Source organism: Cupressus sempervirens, chromosome 9, assembly GCF_028749045.1.
Source record: "Cupressus sempervirens isolate cs-2001-9-10 chromosome 9, ASM2874904v1, whole genome shotgun sequence".
Taxonomy (NCBI): Eukaryota; Viridiplantae; Streptophyta; class Pinopsida; order Cupressales; family Cupressaceae; genus Cupressus; species Cupressus sempervirens.
The window spans coordinates 596,988,998-597,007,126 of NC_143126.1; the positions used below are offsets into that span (position 1 = coordinate 596,988,998).

The 18,129-nt window shown below is 37.1% G+C and overlaps 1 protein-coding gene across 1 annotated transcript in view; it reads right to left on the reverse strand.

The window, feature by feature from the left end:
• LOC149540096 (uncharacterized) overlaps nt 1-18,129 on the reverse strand; it is a 96,115-nt gene that overhangs the window by 38,031 nt on the left and 39,955 nt on the right. The window lies entirely within an intron of this gene.

The window sequence follows — 18,129 nt, forward strand, 5'->3', positions numbered from 1 at the left end:
GACCCAAAATTACACCTTGCTAACAAATATATAAGATGAATCACTATGAACATAATTGAACTAAATAAATGGAATGCATATTTGGCACAAACAAAATTAAGTATTTGCCTCCATAATGTCTAGACATCAACTCCAGTTGGAAATCTAGTAACAGCAGTGGCTTAGTTGTAAACTTGTAAGCATGATAATTGAAATACCTATGTTTTGCTTCTACTGGTTCTTTTAAAAGAATACATGCCGAAAGGCAAACCACATTAGGGAAGAAATTCTAAACAACTAATATTCATACATTCACATCAATGCCATATTTAGCAGTGTCTATGAACATATGCTATTTTTGGTAGAACACAAGAGTATGATGTGACAAGATAAAAGCACCAACCAAGCGCCTTTTAGATCAAAAATATTTTTACTAATAATATGTAGATAAGACAAGATAAAATAATAATATTAATGTCCGACAAAAGACCAACAAAGGGTCCAAGGGACTGGAAGATACAACAGGACAGAAAAGCAACCCAACAGGAGCACCAAACGGTGTCCAAAAAAGAATGAGCAACAAAACAAAGAGAGGAAATGAGAATGAACCGACGAGAGAAGGGCTAGATATCCTTTCTTGGTACAAAGAAATCCATCACTACAGGATAAGACCCAGAGAGACCAGGGGCCCAAGCCCGAATCCGAGTAGCACTGGGAGTAGAATGTCAGTGTCTGATGAATACATGACGTGGTCTAACAGATCTGGTGTGTCCCGATGCGGGTGTATCCAATGGCTGCTTCCTGCCCTTGGAGGGTGACAAGGGCAGCAAGAAGGCGGTGATGAGCTGATCCAGGGCCTGACTCTGAGGAAACATGAGCTGTAAAGTGTGGTCACGGAGCTGCGAAGTCTCACGAACGTAAAGGGCTAAACACTGCTGGTCGAGGTAGCTGAAGAAGGTCGACAAAGATCTGCAGTCTCTGAATAGGCTATGAAACATGCCTCTGATCTCATAGTAGAGGGGCATCTAAAGATGAAAAAGATCTCAGCATCTCGGATAGAATACAAAGGTGGCAGATCCAATCGTCTCTAAGTGATGATCTGTCTAACAACGCAGCCTATGTGAACCCACTCTGAAGGACCCCAGGGAGATATGAAGGGCGTGGCTCCAACACCGGCTCAAGTAGAAAGGGCACACAATAGTCCCCTCATGGATCTCAAGAAAATGCTCTAAGTAGAAGGCCATCCGCGGGCGTAGACCCCTGTGTGGGTTAACCCAGGTCGTTGTCATGTACTATCTGTATATGTTGAGTTTGACATACCCATTCAACTCACCTTGTGAGGGGAGCAGATGAGCGGGAACATCTAGTGAGAAATGGTAAGAAGGGAGACGATCAATATCGATCCCAATTGAGTTAAGTAAGGCAGTGGCCTGGGCATACCAGCCATGAGCTTTGGGTCTCAAATCAGAGCTAGCAATATCAACAAAGGAGCAGTAGGCGAGCTAGGTGTATTTGTGGTGGTCGTCCGCAGCGTTAGCAAAACCCCTGAGGCGGTGGATCTGATAAAGAGATCTGATAAAGAAGCAAGGAAGAATCCAATAGCAAGCTAATGAAAGGAGTAGCCTACAATAAAGATAAAAATGACTTGATCAACGACTTGGAGAAGCGTAAGCTAATGAAAAAATGTAAACTAGTAGAATAAGGCAGAAATTTAGAGAATTTTTGGAACATAAAACATCTCAGAGCAAAGAGGAATGTCACACACATAGAACCCTGCACTTTTAGACACATTTATGATTTTGAATACAACATACTCGTAAAAAAAAATCACTAACTCAGCAAAGTGACTATCTTAAGGAAATGTTCCTATTGTGAGGTTTTCACACCATCGCCCCAAAAATTTTGGGGAACCCTTTTTCGGGCAAGCCTTGGCAATTTTCGCAAATTTTTGGAATTTTTTCGGTTGCCTTAGCAAATTCTTTGGAGTGGTCCAAAGGTTTTCGATTTGAAAATTTTACACCTTGGATGCCTTCAGGCCAGGAGAGATTTGATGTGATTGGTTTTTTTTTTTCACCCGATGCTAACTTGATTTTTCAAAACAAGTAATTTTACCTTAGGCCCAACAAATTTCAAAGATAACATTTTTTCGATTAGAACAATACTCAGTAGGATAAATTTACATATTTTTTGGACTTGGACAGATTTTGAAAATTGGATGTAATTATATAATCTTGAGCATTTTTCAAAATGAAATTTTTTAGATTTAATTGTTTTGGAAAATCTTTAATTTTTGGTGAAAAAGAAAATTTTGTGAAAGTGAAATTAAATTGAAAAAAAAAATTTTGAATGCTAGAAAATGATTTGAAGATTTATTTTTTAAAATATTAAAAGAGATTGGTGAATTAAAATTAAAAAATCGATTTTAGCTTACTAAATCCAATTTTAATGATATTTTAACTACCAAAACGTTATTAAATGCAAATTTTAACATCTCCAAGGCTTTCTTAATTTTATTTTGCAATTTTTGGTCACAACCGGCAATTAAGTAGGGCAAATTTCACTAGAGCAGTGAGTAGTCCCTTGAAAGCATAAGTCATTTGAAAACACTGAGTAGTCCCTTGAACAAAAGTCAAGAAGGTATAAGTCATTTGAACACATTCTCCATCATCACCACCATCAACATCTTCTGGCACTCATACTAAATCGTCACCATCACATTAGAAGTTCAAGTTATCCTTGAATGAACAACGTAAGGCCGCCTACGTGATTACCAGCAAATCACATCGATAACTGAGTTAGTATTCACAGGCGTAAGGAACATTGGAGTTTTTCTCATGTCTTCATGAGTATTAACTTTTCAAGAGAGGAATTGAGTGTTTGATATCCCATATCAAGTGTTCAATTGCTATATGTTATGTAGTGGTACAAAACTGACATCAACATTATCTGGCGCTAGAAGGAGGGCCTGAATGACTTTCATTCTTGGATCAACTTGAAAATTTAGAGCACAGATTGACGAGGAATGAGCTTTCAAAGTTAGTTTTGAGATGAGAGATCTTTTATAGTGAAAATCAAAAAATCAAAAAAACTCAAAGAAAAGAAAAAAGGTAGGTTTCTCAATGGGTAGGCAAGTGGACATTCTTCCCATTTGGTTTGATTTGAACAAAAGGTTACCACCATGGTATTTGTCTCAACTTGCAGCATCAGGGAAGTGTAGGATACATGGTACTACAGATCATTAGGAGTTGGATTGTTTGGTGTTTCTCTTGACAGTGGACTTGGCATTAAGAGGAAAATTTTCTTTTTCACAAATACACGAGCCTGCGGTCCTTGTCAATTCGAAGATAGATTTTCTTGCTTTCAGAGAAGATATCAATAGGTAACCAAAAAACATATATGGAAGAAGTTCTTGGTGCAGTGTACACAATCTCTCACATTCAGAATCTACTTGCCCATCTTGCCAAGACACCATTGACTTGATCAAGTTTCAATTGGGTTGGTATGAGGAAATATCAGTGGGGGATGGTAAGGATTTCTTTCAGCTTTTAAGTTGGACACCAAATAATGAAGAGGGTAAGATATATCAAGATGATATGGTTGATTCTAATGTTCAAGATAATCAAGTGGATGAACCTTCACACATTATATCACGAGGCGGAGAGGTTGACAAGAAAATCAAGGAAACAATTGAATTTATCCAAGAAAGAGAAAGGATGGTAGGCAAAGGTCAACATGTGAGGGCACACGAAGAATTACAAATGGAACATTGAAAGGTGGACGAGAAGGAAATCTTTGGTGATCCTTCATGCATAATTCAAGGGGTGACACTTGAGGATGGGTTGCAAGAGGTTTCAAATATCCTTAAAGAGGAAGATAATCAAGTGGGTGAGTTGAACAGTGAATTACAATATATCACAAGAGAGTTCAAATATGAGGAAAAAATACAATGCGCTATATTCACTACATTCTTTGGGGGGATGCTTGAAGATCCTACAAAAGAAATACAAAAGGAGTCATTGCCCAAAGCCTTTCAAGGTGATCAAGTTGTTGCAAGTGGCATGATTCACCATCAACTTCGACCTCCAGATTTATTGCCACTTGAAATGGAAGTTGATGGGCAACTCACAAATATGTATGATGGTTCTCCTATCAGTCTTGAAGGTGCTCTGTTTGGTGAGAGTCTATATAAAGAATCGCAAGATGTTCCTGAAGAGAGTTCAAATGAAAATTACATGCTAGATGATGAAGCTCCTATTAATGGGGATATGCAAGGATTGTTAAGTGGTGATCAAGTTGTTCCCATAGAAGGAAAAACAAAGAACAATTTGGGTTGATGCTACAATTGGATATTGTGTTCAAGCAATTTGGAGAGGTGTTTAATGGGGAGAATATCAAGGAATCCTTGATTTTTGAGGATACACTTGAGGAGATTCACAAGGATGCATGGTTCATATTTCACAAGGACAAGCCCCCTAGAAGGATGTTTCAAGGCCTTGACTTCAGGACTGACCCTGCCTTGATCACTCACGGGTTTGGTGTAGATGCTATTGGGATGGTCCACCACCAACTTCGACCTCCTGAGGCCGTGGAGAATTTGCAGGTTCCATTTGAATTTGAGTCATGCCAGGTTGTTTCTTTCCTAGCTCTTAATGTTCAAAGTGGTAAAAGTTGTTATTTTGATTATGGAAATTTTGGAGAGAAAACTTATTTGTGGTTGGATCATGGCCCTAATGAACTTCCTCAATTGTTGATCCTGCATGATAATTTTCTTGAGGTTGAGTTTGAGGTGACCAAATTTTTTTCGAAGTATAAGGATGAGTTTGTGTGATTGAGAACTATCACCCAAACCTTGTTACTTTTGAACATCTTGAGAAACCATGTTAGATCCAGTGTATATATTAGATCGATTAGTGTTGTCCCTTTAGGGTCTTGTACATAGTTAGGGTAGGTTTGTCTTGGACCATTTGGTTTAGGAGAGTAGTTTAGTTTGCTTTCGTGTGTGGCTTAGATTAAGTTTCCTTTTAGTTGGGTAGATTAAGTTTCCTTTAGTTGGTCAGAGTAGATTCCTTTTAGTTGTTTAGTTTAGGTGTTGTGAGGGAGCTTGAGTTTGATTTGCATCGAGTCATTTGACTTGAGATCTTTTAGCTTCCCTCAGTTGGAGGGTAGTTTTGGCTTTGGGCTTTGCAGGTGCAAAGGGGGTCCATGTTATCACTCATGGGCGAGGTGTGTAGATTTTACATTTTTGGTGACAAAACGGAATCCATCTTGTTCATTTCTCGAATACATTTGGCAAGGTTCAGAGATTAAAGGGTGTGATTAGTCGTTAGTCTATGGTAGGACTTGTACTAAATTTGGGTCAAACTCAATAGAGGTTCTTAAGTTATCTTTGACATGGTTACAACATTCTACTCACACTTAATTGCTCTGAGTTCTTGATGTTTTCAAGTGAAGTTGGACTTAGTAAAAATCATATACTTGCTTCAGTGCCACTGTGGTCTTCCAAACCCTCTGCAGACTTCATTGCCTGCAAGCCAAACAAAACATGGAAAAGAACGAGAGAGAGAGAGAGAGAGAGAGAGAGAGAGAGAGAGAGAGAGAGAGAGAGAGAGAATATCATGAGAAAAGAGAAAAGGCGGTATCAAAGTGAAAATAAAGATGAAATTTGGTTCAAGGGTGTGCAATCATCTCTATCGGTGCTATAAAAATAATCATTAAAGGTAGAACCATAATATATATGCAATAACTCTATCAGCGCTATATATGCCTGACTGGCAACGGGGCTCTATCCAGGTTGCTTTTGAAGTAAGGATATTATAATAGCTAACTTCAATGGATCTGAGAGATTATCAAGTTCTTATCAAGCTAGGAATAAATCATTCGCACACATGTGAGTAACTTATGGTCAGGGTGCTTAGGATCAACTTGAGAGTTCTTTCCCTGGTTGAATGCTTGTCCTCAAGTAGACTTTCAGATAGACCATCCTGAGATTCTTTGTTCTAAGTTAATTATTTCTTGAAATGTTTAGGAACATTTCTTTGGGTTGATGCTAGATGTTGTGAGGTTTTCACACCATCGCCCCAAAATTTTTGGGGACCCCCTTTTTCGGGCAAGCCTTGGCAATTTTCGCAAATTTTTGAAATTTTTTCAGTTGCCTTAGCAAATTTTTTGGAGTGGTCCGAAGGTTTTTGATTTGAAAATTTTACACCTTCGACGCCTTCGAGCCAGCAGGGATTTGATGTGATTGGTTTTTTTTTTTCACCCGGTGCTAACTTGATTTTCCGAAACAGGTAATTTTATTCTTAGGCCCAACAAATATCAAAGATAACATTTTTTCAGTTAGAACAATACCCGGCAGAATAAATTTACAATTTTTTTGGACTAAGACAGATTTTGAAAATTGGATGTAATTATATAATCTCGAGCATTTTTCAAAATAAAATTTTTTAGATTTAATTGTTTTGGAAAATCTTTAATTTTTGGTGAAAAAGACAATTATGTGACAGTGAAATTAAATTGGAAAAATCAATTTTGAATGCTAGAAAATGATTTATTTTGGTTAAAAAATTAAAATTGCATTGCAAAATACAAAGTGGAATTAATTGCAAAATTTTGCATTAAATTGGTTTTAAAATTGCCTTGAAGGATTTTTTTTTTTAAATATTAAAAGAGATTGGTGAATTAAAATTAAAAAATCAATTTTAGCTTGCTAAATCCAATTTTAATGATATTCTAACTACCAAAACATTATTAAATGCAAATTTTAACATCTCCAAGGCTTTCCTAATTTTATTTTGCAATTTTTGGTCACAACCGGCAATTAAATGGGCAAATTTCACTATGGGCAAAATAAATTTTAGCTTGGCATTTAAATTTGGGCCACTAATAAAACACTAATTTAATTTTTTCTCTCCTACAAGGCTAGTCGGCCAGCTTGAGGGAGCAAAGGGATTGTGGTATAAGAGGGCTCCCCCCTCTCCCATCCCCTCATTCCATCTCAGCTTTCATGTGTTTGGCGATTTTCCCTTGGAAGAGCAGCTCTCTTGCTTGGCGATTTTCCTAAAAGGAGGCAATTTCAGACTTGGCAATTTTTTTTGGAGCAGATTTTCATTCCTTGGCACCATTTTTTCCTTATTCCAATTTGAGCGAATTTCTACCCTAGACAATTTGGGGAGCAGATCTGAAACTTTTCTCTTGTTTGGCGATTTTGTGGAGTCTGATTTTTCTTGCTAAAGGCTGCGATTTCTACCCTAGATTTGGGCAATTTTTATTTGGTAAAGGATACATGATCCAATGATATGAGCGGTTAACTAGAATACTATTAAATTCTATTGCAACCATCAATCCCCCACACATGATTATGTAAAGTAATTGTTATAACTATCTTTCATACATATAAATTATGGAAGGTGGTGTATTTTTCATTTATATTAAATTGTAAAATCATGGTTGGGAAATTAGCATGTTACACATTCTATGTATTATGAAACTTGACTTCCTTGGAGATAAATGTACATTAGTTTATATGTGCATTCCATGTATAATGACCACAAATTTTCAATTTTACAAACCAAGCTAAGAGTTTATGAAACAAAAACCTCTAAATTGTTTCCAAGTTTTCTAGATGTTCTAAGCCACATATCATCTTCCATTCAATTTTCAAATCTTTAAAGCAATCACAAGTAACATGTGCAATACTCTTCTAAAGGATAAAACCATTCTAGGTGTTTCTATTTGTATGTGGTGATTGATCATGCTTTTCTAGGATAAAACCATTCTAGGCGTTCCATTCAATTTTCAAATCTTTAAAGCAATCACAAGTAACATGTGCAATGCTCTTCTAAAGGATAAAACCATTCTAGGTGTTCCTATTCATGTGTGGTGATTGATCATGTTGTTGGGCTTAAATTTTGGTGAATTTGTCAGCTGCATTTTCCAAAGGCCACAATAGGAGTCTAGAGGCAACGTGCTAGCAAGGGCTTCTTGGAGCAATGCCCTTGAAAAAAAAATTGTCGAACCTTTGTAAACCACCGAAAACGGTTTGAAAATAAGCAGTTGTGGAATGTGAAATATCATCAAATCATAGTTTTCTCTTCACTAGAAAATAAAAGGTGGACAATTGTTTCCCTATGGATGTGGCCTACATTTAATGAATGGCATTAGATCTATGTTATTGTCAATTGTTGCTTTTGCCTCTTTTATTCTACATTATATTTAATATTTGTCCATCGCTTTGATTTGACTAGACCTTATATTTCAATCAATTTCAGATTTGAGTGGGAGCAATGGCGGAAGAAGGTAAGTTTAAAGTTTAAAAGTTCAACAACCAAAACAATCAGCTACAAAAGATGCAAATGGAAGCCTATCTATATCAGAAGGATCTTTTCTTATTGTTAGGTAGAGAAGCAAAGTAACCAGTGAAAATGACAATTCCAAAATGGAAGGTTCTTGATAGAAAGGAACTACAAATTGTGAAATTTACTATAGTAGTCACTGATTATTAATCTCCTATCTTAAAAAGATTATTTAACTGTTGAAAATTAATTCACGGCTAATATTGAAAAATAACACAACTGCAACTTCACCAAAAATAACGGAAAGAAATTTGCAACACAATGACACAATATTTTCGGACAATTCTTCCATGGAAAAACCCCTAAGGGTAAACTAGTTCTACAGGCAAGGAATATTATTAAACTTCAGCAATTTAAGAGATACAAAATTCTTTGCCTCTTACTAGCAAAACTCCGACAATCTCCCAATTCCTCTCATTGCTAATCCCCTATTGTTATCCCCAACGCTATCACTACGCCCTTGCTAATACTGTAAGACTATTTGCTATCACTAAAAATACTTGTCTAACTTGTTATTCTCCAAATTCCCCCTAACCCCCTTTTATACTGCTCCTGTTGGAAAACCAAAGGCCCAGATTTATTCTCAATCAATAGCTGAGATTTAAAACAACTTAACAACCAATAACAAAATTGGTTTCTAGTTGCTTCTAAAAGTAGTCAATAATTAACAACTAATTGTCCCTACTCTAACCAATCTGTTAGTAAAACAATTATTTGCTAACTAAGAGCATGTGAACAAACAGTTGTCCAAGCTACCAAACTAACACTCCCTCTTAGCAAGGAAGTTATTTTGCATGACACCAAAATTATCTCTGAGGAAGATTAATTTTTCCTTCTCCAATGCCTTAGTTAGAATGTGTACTACCTGCTCCTTTGTACGTATGTACTATAGCTGAACAATTCCTCGTTGTACACAATCTCTGATGAAGTGATGCCTGATGTCTATATGTTTAGACCTCTCATGAAACATTGAATTCTCAAACAGCTTGATGCAACTTTGATTGTGGCAATGTATCACAATAGTCTCAACCCTCTAACTAAACAAGGCTACTAGCAACTTCCAAAGCCATATAGCTTCACATATCGACATGCTAGCTACTATGTATTATGCTTTGGCTGAACTCAGAGCCATAGACACTGAACCAAGAGACAATTCATGATCCCAAACTAAAACAACACCCTGAAGTGCTCCTCTTGTTTATTGTACTTCCTGCCCAATTTGCGTCAATATAGCTTATCAACTTGATTCTTTCACCTCGAACGTATCTAATCCCATACTCAATTGTACCACACAAATAGCAGAGCACATGCTTAGTTGTTGTCCAATGCACCCTCTTTGGCTCAACCATGAACTGACTAAGAGAGTTTATTGCAAATGCTATATCTGGCCTAACGTTGACCAAATACATGAGCGAACCAATCAACTGTCTATATAAAGTGGGATCTACATCCTTCTCCTTGGATGTATCTACCTTCCTCAAATTTGTGATCGTGGGTGTAGACATGGCTTTCCAATCCTCCTGAATCTCTTCAAGATTTCAATGCAATATTTCCCTTGACCAAGGAAAATATCTCCATCTATCTGCCACAAATCCATGCCTAGAAAGTAGTGCATACATCCCAAATCCTTCATCTCAAACTCTTCTACAAAGATCCCTCTTGTAATCCTTTATGAGCCCTAGTGAACCTGTAAGAAACATGTCGTCCACATATAGAACAAGAATGAGAATCTCACCCCCAACCAGCAAGTAGTAGAGGTTAGCATTTGCCTCATTCTTCATTTAGCCCATTTCCTCCAAGTATGTATCAAAGTGCTCATACCACGCCCTAGGAGCTTGCTTGAGTCCGTACAAGGCTCTCTTCAATCTGCACACATGGGTCTCTTTCTTGTGTGCTACAAAGCCTTCTAGTCGTTCTCTGAATACCTCCTTCAATTCAGCACTAAGGAATGTTGCCTTGACATCCATTTGATGGATTTGCCATCCCATCTATGTTGCAAATGAGATCACAGCTCATATAGAAGTATACTTGGCCACTGCAGCAAATGTCTCCTCATAGTCTATTCCCTCATTCAAAAAGAACCCCTTTGCCATGAACCTTGCCTCGTATTTCTCAATGCTACCATGTATATCGTGTTTTATCTAATAGATCCAGTATGATATGACTACTGCCCTATCTATTAGTCTAGGCACTCCTCCCACACATTATTCTACATTATTGAGGAATATTCCTCAACCATAGCATCTCGCCATACCTGATGTTGTGTAGCCTCTTGATAGCTGGAAGGTTCACTATCTACCAATTAACTGACTAATGCCACATAATCCTAGAACTTGGTTGTTTGTCTCCTCAATCTCGTACTCTTCCTAGGAGCTCCCACAAACTCCTAACTATCCCTTTGTCTCTTAATCCTCACGGTTCCTGCTGCCAACTGTAGAGGATGAAATACCAACCTCTATGTCTTCTTGATGCATTTCCTATTGCACTAGTTGCTCCATCTTCTGTGAATCTTCACCACCTAAGCCTATGCTTGTACTAGAAACTGTACCTGAGCTTTGTTGCCCTTGACTTGGCTTTGGAGCTTCTATTGGCTACTCAATTTGATCGTCTACAGACAAAGCTCTAGATCTTCTAAATGCCTTGTCCTCCATGAACTTGACATCACGTCTAACAATAATTATTTTGGTCCCTAGAGTAAAAATTCTATATGCCTTTGAGGTTTCATTGTACCCAACAAAGTACCCCCTCTCTACAACCTGATCTAACTTGGTCCATGTATTGCCTGGAATATGACAATATGCCAAACTTCCAAATATCCTAAAGTGACCAACTTTTGGCTTCTTCCTTGTGAAAGCTTCCTCTGGGGTCATCTTCTTTAGCACCTTGTGTTGAACCCTGTTCTAAAGGTATACTATTGTACTGCATGCCTCTGCCCATAAGTAGCAAGGCATGTCCCAGTTATGTAGCATAACTCTTGTTGCCTCCGATACTAAAGGATTCTTCCTCTGAATAACTCCATTCTATTGCGGATTGCAAGGAACAATCCACTCTCTCTTGATTCCTTCCTTGGTATAGAACTCCTGGAAGTCATTTCCTTTGTACTCGCCTCCATTATCTGAATGAAGAACCTTTATCTTCCTTCTTGTCGAATTCTCCACAAGAGCCTGAAACTCTTGGAACTGACTGAGAACCTCATCCTTGGTCTTCAAGAAATATATCCAAGTCTTCCTAGAGAAATCATCAATAAAAGTAACATAGTACTTGTATCCTCTGAGAGACTTCATCGACATTGGTCCACAAACATCTGAATGTACTAGATCAAGGGCACCCTCTGATCTAGTGTCACTCCTTGGAAAAGATGCTTTCACAAACTACCCCAACACACATCTTTTGCATACATCATCATGCTCTGTACTCACCTCTGGAACACTTGTCACTATCTCACGAAGATATTTAAGTGCTCCATGATGAATATGGCCCATCCTCCTATGCCAGAGCTCTCCAAGATCTCTAGGATTACTGCTGCTCATGAGTGCCTTAAGAGTTTCAAACTACAACCTGTAAAGGCGACCACTCCTAACTCCAATAGATATGGGTGATTTCCAATCCTTATGCTTGATCAGCACATATGCCCCTCTAAAGAGTACAATATACCCCTTATCCTAAAGGACAAACACAAAAATCAGATTCAAAGCTAAGCCTGGCAGATGCAAGACATCATGAACTGGAGTTATCTTCCCATTCTCCCTTTGAAACTAAATAGTCCCTTTCCCAATTGAGTTGAGTTTGGACAAGTTTCCAAGTTTCCCATAGAAATCTAGATTTTGGTGTTCTCCTCCTTATAGCTCAAGAAGTACTCTCTAACTCCTGTCATTGAAATGACGCCCGACAATCAATATGCCAAATACACTGTGAGGTTGAGCTAGCCATACAAGCTATAAGTGCAAACTCATCTTCCATTCTACTAGAGAGCTCTTCTGCACTTACAGAAGTTGTCACCTACTTCTTTCTCTTCTTTTCATTCTTCTTCCTTCCTAGGCAATCACTGACATAGTGACCATACTCGTGACAACCAAAGCACTTGATCTTAGACAAGTCCTTCTTCTTGTCACTTTGTGAATTTGATCATTTGCTAGACCCCTTTTTTGCTTTCCCTTTTCCCACTAGGGCAACGTTTTCCTATTCCATCCCACTTTTCTGACTCTTGTTGGCCCCATTGACAAGACTTAGTCCAAACTACTCGAGTGAAATTACTCCACAGTCGATCCCAACATGGTAAGGTGTCTCATCCACTAACAACTTGAACAAAGACACCCCACTACTTAGTAAACCCATTTAGGGCAATGTGTACTAGCTCATCATCATTGGACTATCTCCAACAGTTGCTAACTTGTCCTTAACAAGTCTAAGCCTAGTGAGCTAACTTGTGACGTCTTCTCCCTAGTTCATCTAGGTATTCATCAACTTTTCTCTAAGAATCAACTTCCTGTTAGTGGTAGCATTTTGGTACAGATTCAGAATGGTGTCCCACATTTTCTTTGTTGTAACTGGCTCCAAGATATGTGGAACAATATGATCCTTGACACCATCAAGGATTTTCCTCCTCACCTTGGCATCGTCCTTCTTGTATGCTCCAAGTTGTGTTGCATCCATAGGTACAACTACAACACTAGTAAAATAATCCTTGATACCATTCTCTTCCAACAATAAAGAAAGTCTAGCTTTCTAGACACCAAAATTTGAGGCACCATCCAATCTGTCCTGATCAATCAAACCAGCTAAAGCCATCTAAAGAGGTCACACTAGATTTTATAAACCCTCAATTTCTTTCCTACCCTCAACATTGCTTTGATACCATGCGAAAATTACTATTGCAGTCACTGATTATTAGTCTTCTGCCTTAAAAAGATTATTTAACAATCGAAAATTAATTCACAACTACTATTGAAAAATAACACAATTGCAACTACACCAAAAAATACAAAAAGAAATTTGAAAAACAATGACTATTTTTGGGCATATCGTCCCTGGAAAAACCCCTAAGGGAAAACCAATTCTACAGAAGAGGAATAATATAAAACTTCAGCAAATTAAGAGATGCAAAATTATTTGCCTCTTACTATCAAAACTCTGACAATCTCCCCATTTCTCCCGCTGATATTCCCCTACAACTATCCCTAACGCCCTTGCTAATACTGCAAGACTATTTGCTATATCACTACAAATACTTGTCAAACTTCTTGTTCTCTAAATGCCCCTTGACCCCCTTTTACACTACTCTTGTTGGAAAACCAACGGCCAAGATTTATTCTCAATCAATGGCAAAGATTTAAAACAACTTAACATTCAATAACAAAATTGGTTTTTAGTTGCTTTTAAAAGTGGTCCATTAATAACAACTAATTGTCCCTACTCTAACCAATTTGTTAGTAAAACAATTATTTGCTAAATAATAGCATGTGGACGAATAGCTGTCCAAGCTACCAAACTAGCACAAACAATACGGTTGTGTCTGGCTGCATTGATGACTTTCAATATGTCAAATGAAATAACAAGGGACCTAATGTTGGCTTTAGACAACCTATCTGAAAAACCTAAGTTGTTGATTTAGGTTTGGGTTCAAATATGGGTTCAAAGAATCGGTTCATCGATACGGCAAAATTTTGAAAATGGGTTCAGGTTCGTTAGTACAAAAAACATGTAAACATTACATATATGTGCAGCCTATTAGGATGAATTAAGATTAGAATGTCATATAATTCGTATAAACAAGTAAACATTACATATATATGCAGCCTATAAGCATGAATAAGATTCGAGTGTCACATAATATCATATAAACAACAAATACACCATAAACTTGTGATCATAGTATCATGATCATACCATCATAGAATCAAATACTTCAAATTCAACATCAAACAATTAAAATGTCAAATTTTAAATCATAACATCAAGTTCCAATGTCATTGTCTCAATTTCAAATTCAACTCAAGAATTACATATTCATCTTCATCTTCTTCTTCTTCAATGACATTACTTGATTCGCAAATAGTACCAAGGCCCATTGGATCAGCTGCACCAATAACATTATCACTCTCTAAGCCCTCCAGTTCATTAATTGCAAGCTGAGAGCTGAAAGCATCCAAGTCCATGAGCTTTGTATTTATATCCCACATCTTTGCCTTCGCTTCTTTGTAATCATTTTGCTTGTGGGAAAGGAGACACAAGTTGGAATGCACATATACTAAGTTCTCCACTCTTAATAACTGCAACCTATTGTGCTTTACTAAGTGGATGAAAGAATATGTGCTCCAATTCATCTGTAATGGAGATGAACTAGCAACCTATGAAGACAAGACCAATTAAACAATTAAAATAAAATTATTGAAAATATAAAAACTAGCAACCTATGTCATATTAAGAAAAAGAAAATTAAAATTATATATAAAATTTACTTGTGATATAATTTTGATTGCAAGGGGTTGTAGCAGTTGGAATTGTAGGCCATGGAAGTACCACCAACTATGAGCATCCCTCCTAAACCAATGACGAAGAGCACCATTACATAGACTTCTTGCATTCACAAATTCTATGAACTCATATCTAATCAAAACTCACATATCATCATCATGAAAGAATCTAATGAATGTTGCCTTGTATCCATCAAACATTTCTGAATATTTATATGGTGGCAGCCTTCCCAGTATATCAAGATATAAGTTGCTATAATATTTTGGTCTCAATGCATAGGCAAGCAAATGTAGAGTAGTCATCTTGTTCCATCATTCTAAAACAATTGCTTACAATCGTTTGAAGGTCTCCTCGGTGTCTTGCTCTTTGCCATTTATGATTTTCTTCATTTCTCAAGCCTTGAGTTGATGCCACCATACATCTCTCCAAAGAAAGGCACATCCATGTCAATGTAGCAAAGCATGCTCAAAATGGGCTTGGTAAAGTGAAGGATGTACTCCACAAGTTCCCACCATGAGTCATCCAGTATCCTTTGCTTATTTTTCATCGCCCTCTCAATGTTGATTTGCCTCAATACAAACCAATTATTATTGATCACCAATTTTTCGAAGTGCCACTTTCACTTTTGCAAGTCATCTCAAGACAATTAAGTTTGATGCAAAACGGGTCTTAGCAAACTGTAATAGAAATTAGAGGGAAAAAAATACAATTAAACAGAGACAATCTTTAAAAAAGTATACACATTACACAATCAAATTATGAATGTCAGAAAATGTAAAATGTTAATTTTAATTTTTTAATTAAATTACTACTTCAAGTTCAAGTTCACTTACCTTCAATAGCTCCAAACTTGAGAATAATCTGAAAATTTCTTATGTCTTGTGGTGGTTTGCAACAAACATTTGAACGTCCTCAACATCTGCATACACCTCTTTGATCTACTCGATTTCATTCTCAATCTTTTGTAGCATAAGATTACACAAGTGGACCACACAAGGTGTCCAAAAGATATGCTAATATCACTCTTCAACCAACAAACCAGCTGCTCTACAATTCTTTGCATTTTTTTTCATGACTTGGACAACATTTTTAGGTCCCATTGACTCAATAAATTGTCAATTGATGAGAATATTAGCAATAAATTGTACATCTTTTATTTGCCCCTCACAATCCACATGTTTCGATAACATTGCCCCTTTAGGGGACATTCTATGACATTGATCAAGGGATGATTTCTTGCATTTTTCCACCCATCTGAAGTAATCCATACCCAAGTCTCACACCATGAACCCCTTACAAACTTTAATGCATCCTCAACCCCCTTGACCTTTCTTTCTAACAAGTTGGTGCATATTTTATCATAACCAAAGCCCTTATACACTCTTGGAGCTTCATTGACACTTTTCACAATCTTCTTCTAGTATGGAGAGCGAACAACACTTAAAGGCAACCCATTTGCATATATTCATCTTGCTATATCTTGGTTGGCAATGTCCTGACTCTCATTTTGAAATCAAGTTTTCAAAGGTCCCTTTCTTTATCGTGGAATGAGTGCTTGAGTTTTAGTTTCAAGTTTGTTGATGTGTGTTTTATAACCTACCAACAATAGAACAAACTATCAAGATATCTTATCCTCTCTTGATCAAAATTGTATGTATGCTACTATTGCGAAAGATCATACAATAACTTCCAAGATTCCTTTCATGCTAGTTCTTGACTATGGATAAGCTCAATGGTAATGTAAAATAGCGTTTATCATGAGGAGACTTATACTTGCATTGCTCAAGTTTATTTCAAATGATACTAGACGTGGGAGCCATCAAAAGATATTGCAATAGAGTACCCTTTCTAGGTTTTCACAAATATGCTGAAAGCAAAGGGAAAAGGTTAAGGAATCTATTCTACTCCTAAGGGTAATGACAATAATAGATATTATTTTGATCGACAAATTCTAAAATATTAAAGCATTGCTTCACCAAGATTAACTACAACTATGCAAGAACTGGTGCACTCTTTAGTGTGTAATGCAAATGATTTTAGCACCACAACGAACACCATCAAAATGAACAATGCATAATGAATGGTAGAAGTTAAGCATTCATAAAAGTGGGGGTTCAAGGTAACTTTACACAACAGCTTACAATCAACAAACCATCAATAGTATGAACCATGGAATTCATCAAAACATTATCACATTCTCCATTGAAATCGAAACACTTTATCTAACCAATCTTAATCTAAATGAGGGAATAAGAGAACAAGCAAGCACTAAGAGGCATCAACTGATCACCATACTTCAATGATAACTCTATATCTCAAAGCTCATAGCATCAATCTAAGAATTTTGTCCTTGCAAATGAGAAATGAGACCTTTATATAGGCCCTTAATTACAACAAGTGGCCCGGATGAAAATGACACTAATGGCCCAGATTGTGCCACCTCATCCATTATTAGGGTTAGGGCAAAGAAAGAGAATCCACAATTAATGCACGGGTCTACATGAGCCAATGAAGAGAAAACCACTACCTTAGTTCAGTAATAAATGCCCACTATGCATGTCCATTCATCAGGAAAGAGAGGTGACATAAATGCTCACTATACAATAAATATACCTTTGCCCAAAATAGCCTATGTTTGACCCACCCTTTGAATGCATGGAATCTACTCAATACAATCTCCAACTCGTCCACACTAAAACTTGGAACTAATTCCCGTATGAATTCCAGGATTGTTATCTCTCACTCAGTCTTGTTCAAATTGCCTTCCCAGTTTAGCAACAACTCCTAGGTTGTGTGCATGACAATTGATAAAATGAAGTTCTCAAAGTCCTTCGTCGTGAAGTAATTCATCTAAAAAACTCTTCTAGTCTACATTTTAGGTTGTCCATCGTTACTTCATTTTCATCCCATCTTTGCAATAACAATGATGCGACTGTGTTGGAGATCCCTTGCTGAATATTTTGGAATACCTTCTCCAATCAGCTGGACTCCTTGTTGAATTGTTAAAACATTTCCTTTGCCATGATCACTGCACTATACTACCGCGAAGTCATACACCCCTCCTTGAACACTTTGTCAACCAACATTTTTTTGGGAGTCTCCATTGAATCATACAAGAGTGAGATCACCACATCTCAATAAATACATTCATCTTCCCATGACTCACCATGCAATGTATCCTAGAAAGGACAACCAATGCCCTTTCATGAATTTGCATCAAGCCCTCAACATGTTTGTATGCGTCATTCTAGATGCCCTCTACACTCTAAGAAATTTCTTTAACACTTGCAATACCATCCACTGACTCAACTAGAAGAACTATAAG